At 63.2% G+C, this 13,690-nt stretch overlaps 4 non-coding genes across 4 annotated transcripts; all 4 read left to right on the top strand.

Annotated features, from left to right (window-relative positions):
• Positions 1-119, top strand: LOC142869175 (5S ribosomal RNA). Its single transcript, XR_012917931.1, has one exon. It is a non-coding gene; the product is annotated as a 5S ribosomal RNA (ribosomal RNA).
• Positions 120-3,628: 3,509 nt separating this feature from the next.
• On the top strand, positions 3,629-3,747 carry LOC142869191 (5S ribosomal RNA). The gene has a single exon (XR_012917947.1). It is a non-coding gene; the product is annotated as a 5S ribosomal RNA (ribosomal RNA).
• Positions 3,748-7,261: 3,514 nt separating this feature from the next.
• On the top strand, positions 7,262-7,380 carry LOC142869174 (5S ribosomal RNA). The gene has a single exon (XR_012917930.1). It is a non-coding gene; the product is annotated as a 5S ribosomal RNA (ribosomal RNA).
• Positions 7,381-10,889: 3,509 nt separating this feature from the next.
• On the top strand, positions 10,890-11,008 carry LOC142869190 (5S ribosomal RNA). The gene has a single exon (XR_012917946.1). It is a non-coding gene; the product is annotated as a 5S ribosomal RNA (ribosomal RNA).
• The last annotated feature ends 2,682 nt before the right edge of the window (positions 11,009-13,690 follow it).

Genomic DNA, 13,690 nt, shown 5'->3' with positions numbered 1-13,690 from the left:
GTCTAGGGCCACACCACCCTGAACGCGCCCGATCTCGTCTGGTCTCGGAAGCTAAGCAGGGTCGGGCCTGGTTAGTACTTGGATGGGAGACCGCCTGGGAATACCGGGTGCCGTAGGCTTCTTTTTTTTTTTTTTTTTTGTTTTGTTTTGCCTCTTGTTCTGTCCCCTCTCTGGGAGCGAGGCGGCGGCCCGGGGCGGGGGTCACCCCCACCCTCAGCGCCCGCCGCGGTGCCTGGCGCCCCAGCCCGCACCGTGGGGCCTCCTCTTGTCCCAAGCCGCGACACCGCCGTCACGCGGCAGCATGCGTGGCTTCTGGACTGTCAGGTCTCAGACCAAAGATCTGCTCTGTGGGAACCGACACGCTGGAGGAAACCTTGAGAGTCTGAGAGGGGAGGGAGTTCCAGAAGAAGGCCAGGATGTCATTTTGAGGGAGTATGTGACCAGAACTCGTCCCGTTGCTTTTGGGGTTCTATGGGCTACACGTAGGAATCTTTGGTGGTGGCACCTGATGTTGGGGGATCCGGAGTCACACCCAGACCTGTCCCACAGGCCTCCTTTTACTTTTCTCTTCGGATTCATTATGTTTAAAAAGTGTCTCTTATCTCTATGATTGCATTTTCTTTTCTCTCTCTTTTCAAGCAGATGATGGGAGTCCAAGTATTAAGGTGACATGTGTTGCCCGTGCCCCCCTCCCCCCTGTGTTCTTATTCATTAACCTCTGATGTTGTTCCAGCGTATTGTGGGGGTACCAATGTTAAGGTCGGGTACGTTGCCCTCTCCCAGCCTCCCCCCTCGGGTCAGAGCCTCAAGTGCGCCCATCCCCCAGTCGGTGCGCACCCACCCCATTCCTAATGGAGGTGTATGCCCATCCCCTCCCCCCACCCGCCCGACACCCACCCGATGAAGGTGATTCCTCTGTGTCCACTTGGGTGTCCGTCGGTTCGTACCCATTTGCTGGTGAGCGCGAGCACGTGGTGCTCGTGTGTCCATTCTTGGGCTACCTGGCTTACTGGAACGGGTTCCAGCTCTGGCCAGGAGAACCACGAGAGGTGCCCTCTCACCGCTGCTCCTCCTAGCTGAATAGCACTCCGTGGTGTCCACGCGCCACATTTCATTTACGCACTCGTGGGTCGATGGGCACTCGGGTCGCTTCCAGGTCTTTGCGATTGTGACTTGTGCCCTGACTCTAACCCTAACCCTTACCCAGCCCCGTCTCCTCCTCGGCCCCTGCCTGACTGACTCCTTCCCGCCCGGCCTGTCACCTGTCACCGTCCTCTGCCCCTGCCTGACACGCTCCTCCCCGCCCGGGCCGTCACCGTCCTCGGCCCCTGCCTGACGGGGCTCCTCCGTCGCCTGGGCCTTCCAAGGGCTTGGTGTGGACGCTGGTTCCAGGACGCCCTCCCAGGAACCCGGTAGCAGGGCGGCCGCAGCGTCTCGCGCCACCCAACCGTCCGCCGGCCGGCGGCCGTCGCTAAGTGGCCTGCGGGGGACGTGCCCCCACTGTGGGGCGGGCGCCCAGCCTGGTGTCTTCTCTGAGGCCCCGTGGCTGCTTTTCCCCCCCGCAAGGGGAGAGCCGCGGAGGTGGGGACCGCCTCCTCGTGGGGACGTACACCCAGCTCTCCACGTCGGATTCCGGGGCTCTCTGTCCTGCCAGAAGGCCCAGCTGGCCTGCGGGTCCTTAGAGTGGCAAAAACATCCGAAAACTGAGATTGAGGGTCCGGTGGTTGTCTGCACTTTTGTGCTGGGCACCCCAGGGAGGCCCGGGGGCTGGCTGGACAACGCGGTCTGCTGGGCGGGGGGGGGGTTTGGAGGAGCAACTGATGCCCTTTGCACTTTGGGTAGCAAGTGTCTGAGGTGTCTCTGAGCCCTGCGCCATGTCGGGGGTGGGGGTGGGAGGTCGGGGGGGGGGTGGAGGAGCAGGAGGAGGAGGAGGAGGAGGAGGTGGGAAGGGCCGTGGCCTGCAGTCGTGTTCCCGGGGTGGCTTCTTCCACAGGCTGCTTGGCCTGGGCTCCCTGCACCTGGGCCTTTGGAGGACTGGCCCTGTGCTTGCCAACGCTTCCCCTGCAGGGACCCAGAGCTGGGAGGTTGCATCTCTCAGCCCTGGGTCGGGCAGAGCCCCAGCGGGCCATGCCCACAACCTCTCTCAGCACGGGTCCCCCAGAAGGCTCCTTTGGGACCAGGATTCTCTTGCGGGTGGCTCTTTAAGGTCTGGCCCCTGGATGGAGGGGCACCAGGAGTAGAGGAGCAGGAAGGGGAAGGGGGTGGCCGTGCGAGGGGACACTTTCAGGCCAAGTCCCAGCTTCAGCCTGATCCTCCTGGGAACCCCGGGGTGTACGTCACACCTCCTGGTTGTCCCGCTCTGAGACAAGGAGCCGGGCTTCGCATTCCCCCAGCAGCCAGTCGTGGGCTGAGGACACCTGGGGCGTTGGGAACTCCCTGGCTTCTCCTTGGCTTAACATCTGGAGCTGCTTGTGATTCGTGCCGCCACACACACCCGAGTGCAGGTGTCTTCTGCACAGACTGCGGGCCTCGCTCTTCTGAATGCCGCTAGCTCGCCACCCACCCACGGGTGAACCTGGTCAGGGTACTTTCTCTCGGGGGCAGACTCTGATCCTGGCGGGCTACCGGTGTCTCTGTTTGCTCGTTTCTTTCTTCCATTTCGGGAAAGGCTTCCTTACTGGGTGTGGAAATCTCCTATGCCTTTCCTCGCCTATTCTGTCAGCTTTAAAATTCTCTTTCAGTTGCCACCCTCACAGATGGATTAGGAAACTCTTTCCGGTGCACTCATTAGTGAAATGACCTCAATGAAGCTGGAATCCAATATCTAATCGCCGATTTTTAGCGAGTCCACACGCCAGGGTGGTCGGGGTCCAATGCAGCCCCGGCCAGGCCCAGGCCCCTTGGACTGGGCCACAGGAGGACACAGAGGAGGGTCCCGGCCCCCACGGTCGCGTTGCCGGCAGTTCTCCAAGGGCTTGGGCGTTTTCCAGAGGTAGGAGATGGAGGGGACTGATTTCTTCAGCGCCCCACTAACCACGCCACCCCACCCATGGGACACATCCCTAGAGAGAGAGAGAGACGCCCCATACACTCGCTCCCCTCCCCCATGCGCTGTGCCCCAGCCCGGGCCCGGGGGAATAGGCGGCAGCCCACCCACAGGGTGGGGGGCGCAGCTGAAAGGGGTTGTCGGGGAGGGCGGCCCCTGCCTGGGGTCAAAGGGCGGGCGACCCGCGCGTGCGCAATCGGCGGCGGCGGCGGCGGCGGCGGCGGCGGCGGCCACGAGCTGGGGGTGGGCCAGGCGAGGAGAGGAAGGGGGCTGGAAGGTCTCCACCTTGGCGAGTCCAGCCGTGGAGGCGCATCTTGTGTGAGTGTGAGTGAGTGAGTGTGAGTGTGAGTGTGTGTGTGTGTGTGTGTGTGTGTATAGAGAGACAGCCCCCCACCCCGGCCCGCCGCTCCCTGCCCGCCCCGCCTGTCACCCCCGTCCCTCGGAGCCCGCCGGACCCGGCCGGTGAACTCAACAGGCCCGCCCGGTGCGGGTCAGCGCCGGCGCGGGGCCTGGGGCGGGAGGAGGCGGCGGGGAAGCGCAGAGAGGCTCGGCTTCTTGAGCGGGGCAGGGGCGCCCTCCGCCGTCTAGGGCCACACCACCCTGAACGCGCCTGATCTCGTCTGGTCTCGGAAGCTAAGCAGGGTCGGGCCTGGTTAGTACTTGGATGGGAGACCGCCTGGGAATACCGGGTGCCGTAGGCTTCTTTTTTTTTTTTTTTTTTTTTTGTTTTGCCTCTTGTTCTGTCCCCTCTCTGGGAGCGAGGCGGCGGCCCGGGGCGGGGGTCACCCCCACCCTCAGCGCCCGCCGCGGTGCCTGGCGCCCCAGCCCGCACCGTGGGGCCTCCTCTTGTCCCAAGCCGCGACACCGCCGTCACGCGGCAGCATGCGTGGCTTCTGGACTGTCAGGTCTCAGACCAAAGGTCTGCTCTGTGGGAACCGACACGCTGGAGGAAACCTTGAGAGTCTGAGAGGGGAGGGAGTTCCAGAAGAAGGCCAGGATGTCATTTTGAGGGAGTATGTGACCAGAACTCGTCCCGTTGCTTTTGGGGTTCTATGGGCTACACGTAGGAATCTTTGGTGGTGGCACCTGATGTTGGGGGATCCGGAGTCACACCCAGACCTGCCCCACAGGCCTCCTTTTACTTTTCTCTTCGGATTCATTATGTTTAAAAAGTGTCTCTTATCTCTATGATTGCATTTTCTTTTCTCTCTCTTTTCAAGCAGATGATGGGAGTCCAAGTATTAAGGTGACATGTGTTGCCCGTGCCCCCCTCCCCCCTGTGTTCTTATTCATTAACCTCTGATGTTGTTCCAGCGTATTGTGGGGGTACCAATGTTAAGGTCGGGTACGTTGCCCTCTCCCAGCCTCCCCCCTCGGGTCAGAGCCTCAAGTGCGCCCATCCCCCAGTCGGTGCGCACCCACCCCATTCCTAATGGAGGTGTATGCCCATCCCCTCCCCCCACCCGCCCGACACCCACCCGATGAAGGTGATTCCTCTGTGTCCACTTGGGTGTCCGTCGGTTCGTACCCATTTGCTGGTGAGCGCGAGCACGTGGTGCTCGTGTGTCCATTCTTGGGCTACCTGGCTTACTGGAACGGGTTCCAGCTCTGGCCAGGAGAACCACGAGAGGTGCCCTCTCACCGCTGCTCCTCCTAGCTGAATAGCACTCCGTGGTGTCCACGCGCCACATTTCATTTACGCACTCGTGGGTCGATGGGCACTCGGGTCGCTTCCAGGTCTTTGCGATTGTGACTTGTGCCCTGACTCTAACCCTAACCCTTACCCAGCCCCGTCTCCTCCTCGGCCCCTGCCTGACTGACTCCTTCCCGCCCGGCCTGTCACCTGTCACCGTCCTCTGCCCCTGCCTGACACGCTCCTCCCCGCCCGGGCCGTCACCGTCCTCGGCCCCTGCCTGACGGGGCTCCTCCGTCGCCTGGGCCTTCCAAGGGCTTGGTGTGGACGCTGGTTCCAGGACGCCCTCCCAGGAACCCGGTAGCAGGGCGGCCGCAGCGTCTCGCGCCACCCAACCGTCCGCCGGCCGGCGGCCGTCGCTAAGTGGCCTGCGGGGGACGTGCCCCCACTGTGGGGCGGGCGCCCAGCCTGGTGTCTTCTCTGAGGCCCCGTGGCTGCTTTTCCCCCCCGCAAGGGGAGAGCCGCGGAGGTGGGGACCGCCTCCTCGTGGGGACGTACACCCAGCTCTCCACGTCGGATTCCGGGGCTCTCTGTCCTGCCAGAAGGCCCAGCTGGCCTGCGGGTCCTTAGAGTGGCAAAAACATCCGAAAACTGAGATTGAGGGTCCGGTGGTTGTCTGCACTTTTGTGCTGGGCACCCCAGGGAGGCCCGGGGGCTGGCTGGACAACGCGGTCTGCTGGGCGGGGGGGGGGTTTGGAGGAGCAACTGATGCCCTTTGCACTTTGGGTAGCAAGTGTCTGAGGTGTCTCTGAGCCCTGCGCCATGTCGGGGGTGGGGGTGGGAGGTCGGGGGGGGGGGTGGAGGAGCAGGAGGAGGAGGAGGAGGAGGAGGTGGGAAGGGCCGTGGCCTGCAGTCGTGTTCCCGGGGTGGCTTCTTCCGCAGGCTGCTTGGCCTGGGCTCCCTGCACCTGGGCCTTTGGAGGACTGGCCCTGTGCTTGCCAACGCTTCCCCTGCAGGGACCCAGAGCTGGGAGGTTGCATCTCTCAGCCCTGGGTCGGGCAGAGCCCCAGCGGGCCATGCCCACAACCTCTCTCAGCACGGGTCCCCCAGAAGGCTCCTTTGGGACCAGGATTCTCTTGCGGGTGGCTCTTTAAGGTCTGGCCCCTGGATGGAGGGGCACCAGGAGTAGAGGAGCAGGAAGGGGAAGGGGGTGGCCGTGCGAGGGGACACTTTCAGGCCAAGTCCCAGCTTCAGCCTGATCCTCCTGGGAACCCCGGGGTGTACGTCACACCTCCTGGTTGTCCCGCTCTGAGACAAGGAGCCGGGCTTCGCATTCCCCCAGCAGCCAGTCGTGGGCTGAGGACACCTGGGGCGTTGGGAACTCCCTGGCTTCTCCTTGGCTTAACATCTGGAGCTGCTTGTGAATCGTGCCGCCACACACACCCGAGTGCAGGTGTCTTCTGCACAGACTGCGGGCCTCGCTCTTCTGAATGCCGCTAGCTCGCCACCCACCCACGGGTGAACCTGGTCAGGGTACTTTCTCTCGGGGGCAGACTCTGATCCTGGCGGGCTACCGGTGTCTCTGTTTGCTCGTTTCTTTCTTCCATTTCGGGAAAGGCTTCCTTACTGGGTGTGGAAATCTCCTATGCCTTTCCTCGCCTATTCTGTCAGCTTTAAAATTCTCTTTCAGTTGCCACCCTCACAGATGGATTAGGAAACTCTTTCCGGTGCACTCATTAGTGAAATGACCTCAATGAAGCTGGAATCCAATATCTAATCGCCGATTTTTAGCGAGTCCACACGCCAGGGTGGTCGGGGTCCAATGCAGCCCCGGCCAGGCCCAGGCCCCTTGGACTGGGCCACAGGAGGACACAGAGGAGGGTCCCGGCCCCCACGGTCGCGTTGCCGGCAGTTCTCCAAGGGCTTGGGCGTTTTCCAGAGGTAGGAGATGGAGGGGACTGATTTCTTCAGCGCCCCACTAACCACGCCACCCCACCCATGGGACACATCCCTAGAGAGAGAGAGAGACGCCCCATACACTCGCTCCCCTCCCCCATGCGCTGTGCCCCAGCCCGGGCCCGGGGGAATAGGCGGCAGCCCACCCACAGGGTGGGGGGCGCAGCTGAAAGGGGTTGTCGGGGAGGGCGGCCCCTGCCTGGGGTCAAAGGGCGGGCGACCCGCGCGTGCGCAATCGGCGGCGGCGGCGGCGGCGGCGGGGGCGGCCACGAGCTGGGGGTGGGCCAGGCGAGGAGAGGAAGGGGGCTGGAAGGTCTCCACCTTGGCGAGTCCAGCCGTGGAGGCGCATCTTGTGTGAGTGTGAGTGAGTGAGTGTGAGTGTGAGTGTGTGTGTGTGTGTGTGTGTGTATAGAGAGACAGCCCCCCACCCCGGCCCGCCGCTCCCTGCCCGCCCCGCCCCGCCCCGCCTGTCACCCCCGTCCCTCGGAGCCCGCCGGACCCGGCCGGTGAACTCAACAGGCCCGCCCGGTGCGGGTCAGCGCCGGCGCGGGGCCTGGGGCGGGAGGAGGCGGCGGGGAAGCGCAGAGAGGCTCGGCTTCTTGAGCGGGGCAGGGGCGCCCTCCGCCGTCTAGGGCCACACCACCCTGAACGCGCCCGATCTCGTCTGGTCTCGGAAGCTAAGCAGGGTCGGGCCTGGTTAGTACTTGGATGGGAGACCGCCTGGGAATACCGGGTGCCGTAGGCTTCTTTTTTTTTTTTTTTTTTGTTTTGTTTTGCCTCTTGTTCTGTCCCCTCTCTGGGAGCGAGGCGGCGGCCCGGGGCGGGGGTCACCCCCACCCTCAGCGCCCGCCGCGGTGCCTGGCGCCCCAGCCCGCACCGTGGGGCCTCCTCTTGTCCCAAGCCGCGACACCGCCGTCACGCGGCAGCATGCGTGGCTTCTGGACTGTCAGGTCTCAGACCAAAGATCTGCTCTGTGGGAACCGACACGCTGGAGGAAACCTTGAGAGTCTGAGAGGGGAGGGAGTTCCAGAAGAAGGCCAGGATGTCATTTTGAGGGAGTATGTGACCAGAACTCGTCCCGTTGCTTTTGGGGTTCTATGGGCTACACGTAGGAATCTTTGGTGGTGGCACCTGATGTTGGGGGATCCGGAGTCACACCCAGACCTGTCCCACAGGCCTCCTTTTACTTTTCTCTTCGGATTCATTATGTTTAAAAAGTGTCTCTTATCTCTATGATTGCATTTTCTTTTCTCTCTCTTTTCAAGCAGATGATGGGAGTCCAAGTATTAAGGTGACATGTGTTGCCCGTGCCCCCCTCCCCCCTGTGTTCTTATTCATTAACCTCTGATGTTGTTCCAGCGTATTGTGGGGGTACCAATGTTAAGGTCGGGTACGTTGCCCTCTCCCAGCCTCCCCCCTCGGGTCAGAGCCTCAAGTGCGCCCATCCCCCAGTCGGTGCGCACCCACCCCATTCCTAATGGAGGTGTATGCCCATCCCCTCCCCCCACCCGCCCGACACCCACCCGATGAAGGTGATTCCTCTGTGTCCACTTGGGTGTCCGTCGGTTCGTACCCATTTGCTGGTGAGCGCGAGCACGTGGTGCTCGTGTGTCCATTCTTGGGCTACCTGGCTTACTGGAACGGGTTCCAGCTCTGGCCAGGAGAACCACGAGAGGTGCCCTCTCACCGCTGCTCCTCCTAGCTGAATAGCACTCCGTGGTGTCCACGCGCCACATTTCATTTACGCACTCGTGGGTCGATGGGCACTCGGGTCGCTTCCAGGTCTTTGCGATTGTGACTTGTGCCCTGACTCTAACCCTAACCCTTACCCAGCCCCGTCTCCTCCTCGGCCCCTGCCTGACTGACTCCTTCCCGCCCGGCCTGTCACCTGTCACCGTCCTCTGCCCCTGCCTGACACGCTCCTCCCCGCCCGGGCCGTCACCGTCCTCGGCCCCTGCCTGACGGGGCTCCTCCGTCGCCTGGGCCTTCCAAGGGCTTGGTGTGGACGCTGGTTCCAGGACGCCCTCCCAGGAACCCGGTAGCAGGGCGGCCGCAGCGTCTCGCGCCACCCAACCGTCCGCCGGCCGGCGGCCGTCGCTAAGTGGCCTGCGGGGGACGTGCCCCCACTGTGGGGCGGGCGCCCAGCCTGGTGTCTTCTCTGAGGCCCCGTGGCTGCTTTTCCCCCCCGCAAGGGGAGAGCCGCGGAGGTGGGGACCGCCTCCTCGTGGGGACGTACACCCAGCTCTCCACGTCGGATTCCGGGGCTCTCTGTCCTGCCAGAAGGCCCAGCTGGCCTGCGGGTCCTTAGAGTGGCAAAAACATCCGAAAACTGAGATTGAGGGTCCGGTGGTTGTCTGCACTTTTGTGCTGGGCACCCCAGGGAGGCCCGGGGGCTGGCTGGACAACGCGGTCTGCTGGGCGGGGGGGGGGTTTGGAGGAGCAACTGATGCCCTTTGCACTTTGGGTAGCAAGTGTCTGAGGTGTCTCTGAGCCCTGCGCCATGTCGGGGGTGGGGGTGGGAGGTCGGGGGGGGGGTGGAGGAGCAGGAGGAGGAGGAGGAGGAGGAGGTGGGAAGGGCCGTGGCCTGCAGTCGTGTTCCCGGGGTGGCTTCTTCCACAGGCTGCTTGGCCTGGGCTCCCTGCACCTGGGCCTTTGGAGGACTGGCCCTGTGCTTGCCAACGCTTCCCCTGCAGGGACCCAGAGCTGGGAGGTTGCATCTCTCAGCCCTGGGTCGGGCAGAGCCCCAGCGGGCCATGCCCACAACCTCTCTCAGCACGGGTCCCCCAGAAGGCTCCTTTGGGACCAGGATTCTCTTGCGGGTGGCTCTTTAAGGTCTGGCCCCTGGATGGAGGGGCACCAGGAGTAGAGGAGCAGGAAGGGGAAGGGGGTGGCCGTGCGAGGGGACACTTTCAGGCCAAGTCCCAGCTTCAGCCTGATCCTCCTGGGAACCCCGGGGTGTACGTCACACCTCCTGGTTGTCCCGCTCTGAGACAAGGAGCCGGGCTTCGCATTCCCCCAGCAGCCAGTCGTGGGCTGAGGACACCTGGGGCGTTGGGAACTCCCTGGCTTCTCCTTGGCTTAACATCTGGAGCTGCTTGTGAATCGTGCCGCCACACACACCCGAGTGCAGGTGTCTTCTGCACAGACTGCGGGCCTCGCTCTTCTGAATGCCGCTAGCTCGCCACCCACCCACGGGTGAACCTGGTCAGGGTACTTTCTCTCGGGGGCAGACTCTGATCCTGGCGGGCTACCGGTGTCTCTGTTTGCTCGTTTCTTTCTTCCATTTCGGGAAAGGCTTCCTTACTGGGTGTGGAAATCTCCTATGCCTTTCCTCGCCTATTCTGTCAGCTTTAAAATTCTCTTTCAGTTGCCACCCTCACAGATGGATTAGGAAACTCTTTCCGGTGCACTCATTAGTGAAATGACCTCAATGAAGCTGGAATCCAATATCTAATCGCCGATTTTTAGCGAGTCCACACGCCAGGGTGGTCGGGGTCCAATGCAGCCCCGGCCAGGCCCAGGCCCCTTGGACTGGGCCACAGGAGGACACAGAGGAGGGTCCCGGCCCCCACGGTCGCGTTGCCGGCAGTTCTCCAAGGGCTTGGGCGTTTTCCAGAGGTAGGAGATGGAGGGGACTGATTTCTTCAGCGCCCCACTAACCACGCCACCCCACCCATGGGACACATCCCTAGAGAGAGAGAGAGACGCCCCATACACTCGCTCCCCTCCCCCATGCGCTGTGCCCCAGCCCGGGCCCGGGGGAATAGGCGGCAGCCCACCCACAGGGTGGGGGGCGCAGCTGAAAGGGGTTGTCGGGGAGGGCGGCCCCTGCCTGGGGTCAAAGGGCGGGCGACCCGCGCGTGCGCAATCGGCGGCGGCGGCGGCGGCGGCGGCGGCGGCGGCCACGAGCTGGGGGTGGGCCAGGCGAGGAGAGGAAGGGGGCTGGAAGGTCTCCACCTTGGCGAGTCCAGCCGTGGAGGCGCATCTTGTGTGAGTGTGAGTGAGTGAGTGTGAGTGTGAGTGTGTGTGTGTGTGTGTGTGTGTGTATAGAGAGACAGCCCCCCACCCCGGCCCGCCGCTCCCTGCCCGCCCCGCCTGTCACCCCCGTCCCTCGGAGCCCGCCGGACCCGGCCGGTGAACTCAACAGGCCCGCCCGGTGCGGGTCAGCGCCGGCGCGGGGCCTGGGGCGGGAGGAGGCGGCGGGGAAGCGCAGAGAGGCTCGGCTTCTTGAGCGGGGCAGGGGCGCCCTCCGCCGTCTAGGGCCACACCACCCTGAACGCGCCTGATCTCGTCTGGTCTCGGAAGCTAAGCAGGGTCGGGCCTGGTTAGTACTTGGATGGGAGACCGCCTGGGAATACCGGGTGCCGTAGGCTTCTTTTTTTTTTTTTTTTTTTTTTGTTTTGCCTCTTGTTCTGTCCCCTCTCTGGGAGCGAGGCGGCGGCCCGGGGCGGGGGTCACCCCCACCCTCAGCGCCCGCCGCGGTGCCTGGCGCCCCAGCCCGCACCGTGGGGCCTCCTCTTGTCCCAAGCCGCGACACCGCCGTCACGCGGCAGCATGCGTGGCTTCTGGACTGTCAGGTCTCAGACCAAAGGTCTGCTCTGTGGGAACCGACACGCTGGAGGAAACCTTGAGAGTCTGAGAGGGGAGGGAGTTCCAGAAGAAGGCCAGGATGTCATTTTGAGGGAGTATGTGACCAGAACTCGTCCCGTTGCTTTTGGGGTTCTATGGGCTACACGTAGGAATCTTTGGTGGTGGCACCTGATGTTGGGGGATCCGGAGTCACACCCAGACCTGCCCCACAGGCCTCCTTTTACTTTTCTCTTCGGATTCATTATGTTTAAAAAGTGTCTCTTATCTCTATGATTGCATTTTCTTTTCTCTCTCTTTTCAAGCAGATGATGGGAGTCCAAGTATTAAGGTGACATGTGTTGCCCGTGCCCCCCTCCCCCCTGTGTTCTTATTCATTAACCTCTGATGTTGTTCCAGCGTATTGTGGGGGTACCAATGTTAAGGTCGGGTACGTTGCCCTCTCCCAGCCTCCCCCCTCGGGTCAGAGCCTCAAGTGCGCCCATCCCCCAGTCGGTGCGCACCCACCCCATTCCTAATGGAGGTGTATGCCCATCCCCTCCCCCCACCCGCCCGACACCCACCCGATGAAGGTGATTCCTCTGTGTCCACTTGGGTGTCCGTCGGTTCGTACCCATTTGCTGGTGAGCGCGAGCACGTGGTGCTCGTGTGTCCATTCTTGGGCTACCTGGCTTACTGGAACGGGTTCCAGCTCTGGCCAGGAGAACCACGAGAGGTGCCCTCTCACCGCTGCTCCTCCTAGCTGAATAGCACTCCGTGGTGTCCACGCGCCACATTTCATTTACGCACTCGTGGGTCGATGGGCACTCGGGTCGCTTCCAGGTCTTTGCGATTGTGACTTGTGCCCTGACTCTAACCCTAACCCTTACCCAGCCCCGTCTCCTCCTCGGCCCCTGCCTGACTGACTCCTTCCCGCCCGGCCTGTCACCTGTCACCGTCCTCTGCCCCTGCCTGACACGCTCCTCCCCGCCCGGGCCGTCACCGTCCTCGGCCCCTGCCTGACGGGGCTCCTCCGTCGCCTGGGCCTTCCAAGGGCTTGGTGTGGACGCTGGTTCCAGGACGCCCTCCCAGGAACCCGGTAGCAGGGCGGCCGCAGCGTCTCGCGCCACCCAACCGTCCGCCGGCCGGCGGCCGTCGCTAAGTGGCCTGCGGGGGACGTGCCCCCACTGTGGGGCGGGCGCCCAGCCTGGTGTCTTCTCTGAGGCCCCGTGGCTGCTTTTCCCCCCCGCAAGGGGAGAGCCGCGGAGGTGGGGACCGCCTCCTCGTGGGGACGTACACCCAGCTCTCCACGTCGGATTCCGGGGCTCTCTGTCCTGCCAGAAGGCCCAGCTGGCCTGCGGGTCCTTAGAGTGGCAAAAACATCCGAAAACTGAGATTGAGGGTCCGGTGGTTGTCTGCACTTTTGTGCTGGGCACCCCAGGGAGGCCCGGGGGCTGGCTGGACAACGCGGTCTGCTGGGCGGGGGGGGGGTTTGGAGGAGCAACTGATGCCCTTTGCACTTTGGGTAGCAAGTGTCTGAGGTGTCTCTGAGCCCTGCGCCATGTCGGGGGTGGGGGTGGGAGGTCGGGGGGTGGTGGAGGAGCAGGAGGAGGAGGAGGAGGAGGAGGTGGGAAGGGCCGTGGCCTGCAGTCGTGTTCCCGGGGTGGCTTCTTCCGCAGGCTGCTTGGCCTGGGCTCCCTGCACCTGGGCCTTTGGAGGACTGGCCCTGTGCTTGCCAACGCTTCCCCTGCAGGGACCCAGAGCTGGGAGGTTGCATCTCTCAGCCCTGGGTCGGGCAGAGCCCCAGCGGGCCATGCCCACAACCTCTCTCAGCACGGGTCCCCCAGAAGGCTCCTTTGGGACCAGGATTCTCTTGTGGGTGGCTCTTTAAGGTCTGGCCCCTGGATGGAGGGGCACCAGGAGTAGAGGAGCAGGAAGGGGAAGGGGGTGGCCGTGCGAGGGGACACTTTCAGGACAAGTCCCAGCTTCAGCCTGATCCTCCTGGGAACCCCGGGGTGTACGTCACACCTCCTGGTTGTCCCGCTCTGAGACAAGGAGCCGGGCTTCGCATTCCCCCAGCAGCCAGTCGTGGGCTGAGGACACCTGGGGCGTTGGGAACTCCCTGGCTTCTCCTTGGCTTAACATCTGGAGCTGCTTGTGAATCGTGCCGCCACACACACCCGAGTGCAGGTGTCTTCTGCACAGACTGCGGGCCTCGCTCTTCTGAATGCCGCTAGCTCGCCACCCACCCACGGGTGAACCTGGTCAGGGTACTTTCTCTCGGGGGCAGACTCTGATCCTGGCGGGCTACCGGTGTCTCTGTTTGCTCGTTTCTTTCTTCCATTTCGGGAAAGGCTTCCTTACTGGGTGTGGAAATCTCCTATGCCTTTCCTCGCCTATTCTGTCAGCTTTAAAATTCTCTTTCAGTTGCCACCCTCACAGATGGATTAGGAAACTCTTTCCGGTGCACTCATTAGTGAAATGACCTC

The sequence above is a fragment of the Microcebus murinus genome, unplaced genomic scaffold (genome assembly GCF_040939455.1).
Source record: "Microcebus murinus isolate Inina unplaced genomic scaffold, M.murinus_Inina_mat1.0 scaf061_hap2_Mmur4.0, whole genome shotgun sequence".
Taxonomy (NCBI): domain Eukaryota; kingdom Metazoa; phylum Chordata; class Mammalia; order Primates; family Cheirogaleidae; genus Microcebus; species Microcebus murinus.
The sequence above is the reverse complement of the archived record's forward strand: the minus strand, read 5'-3'. Positions and strand labels throughout refer to the sequence as shown.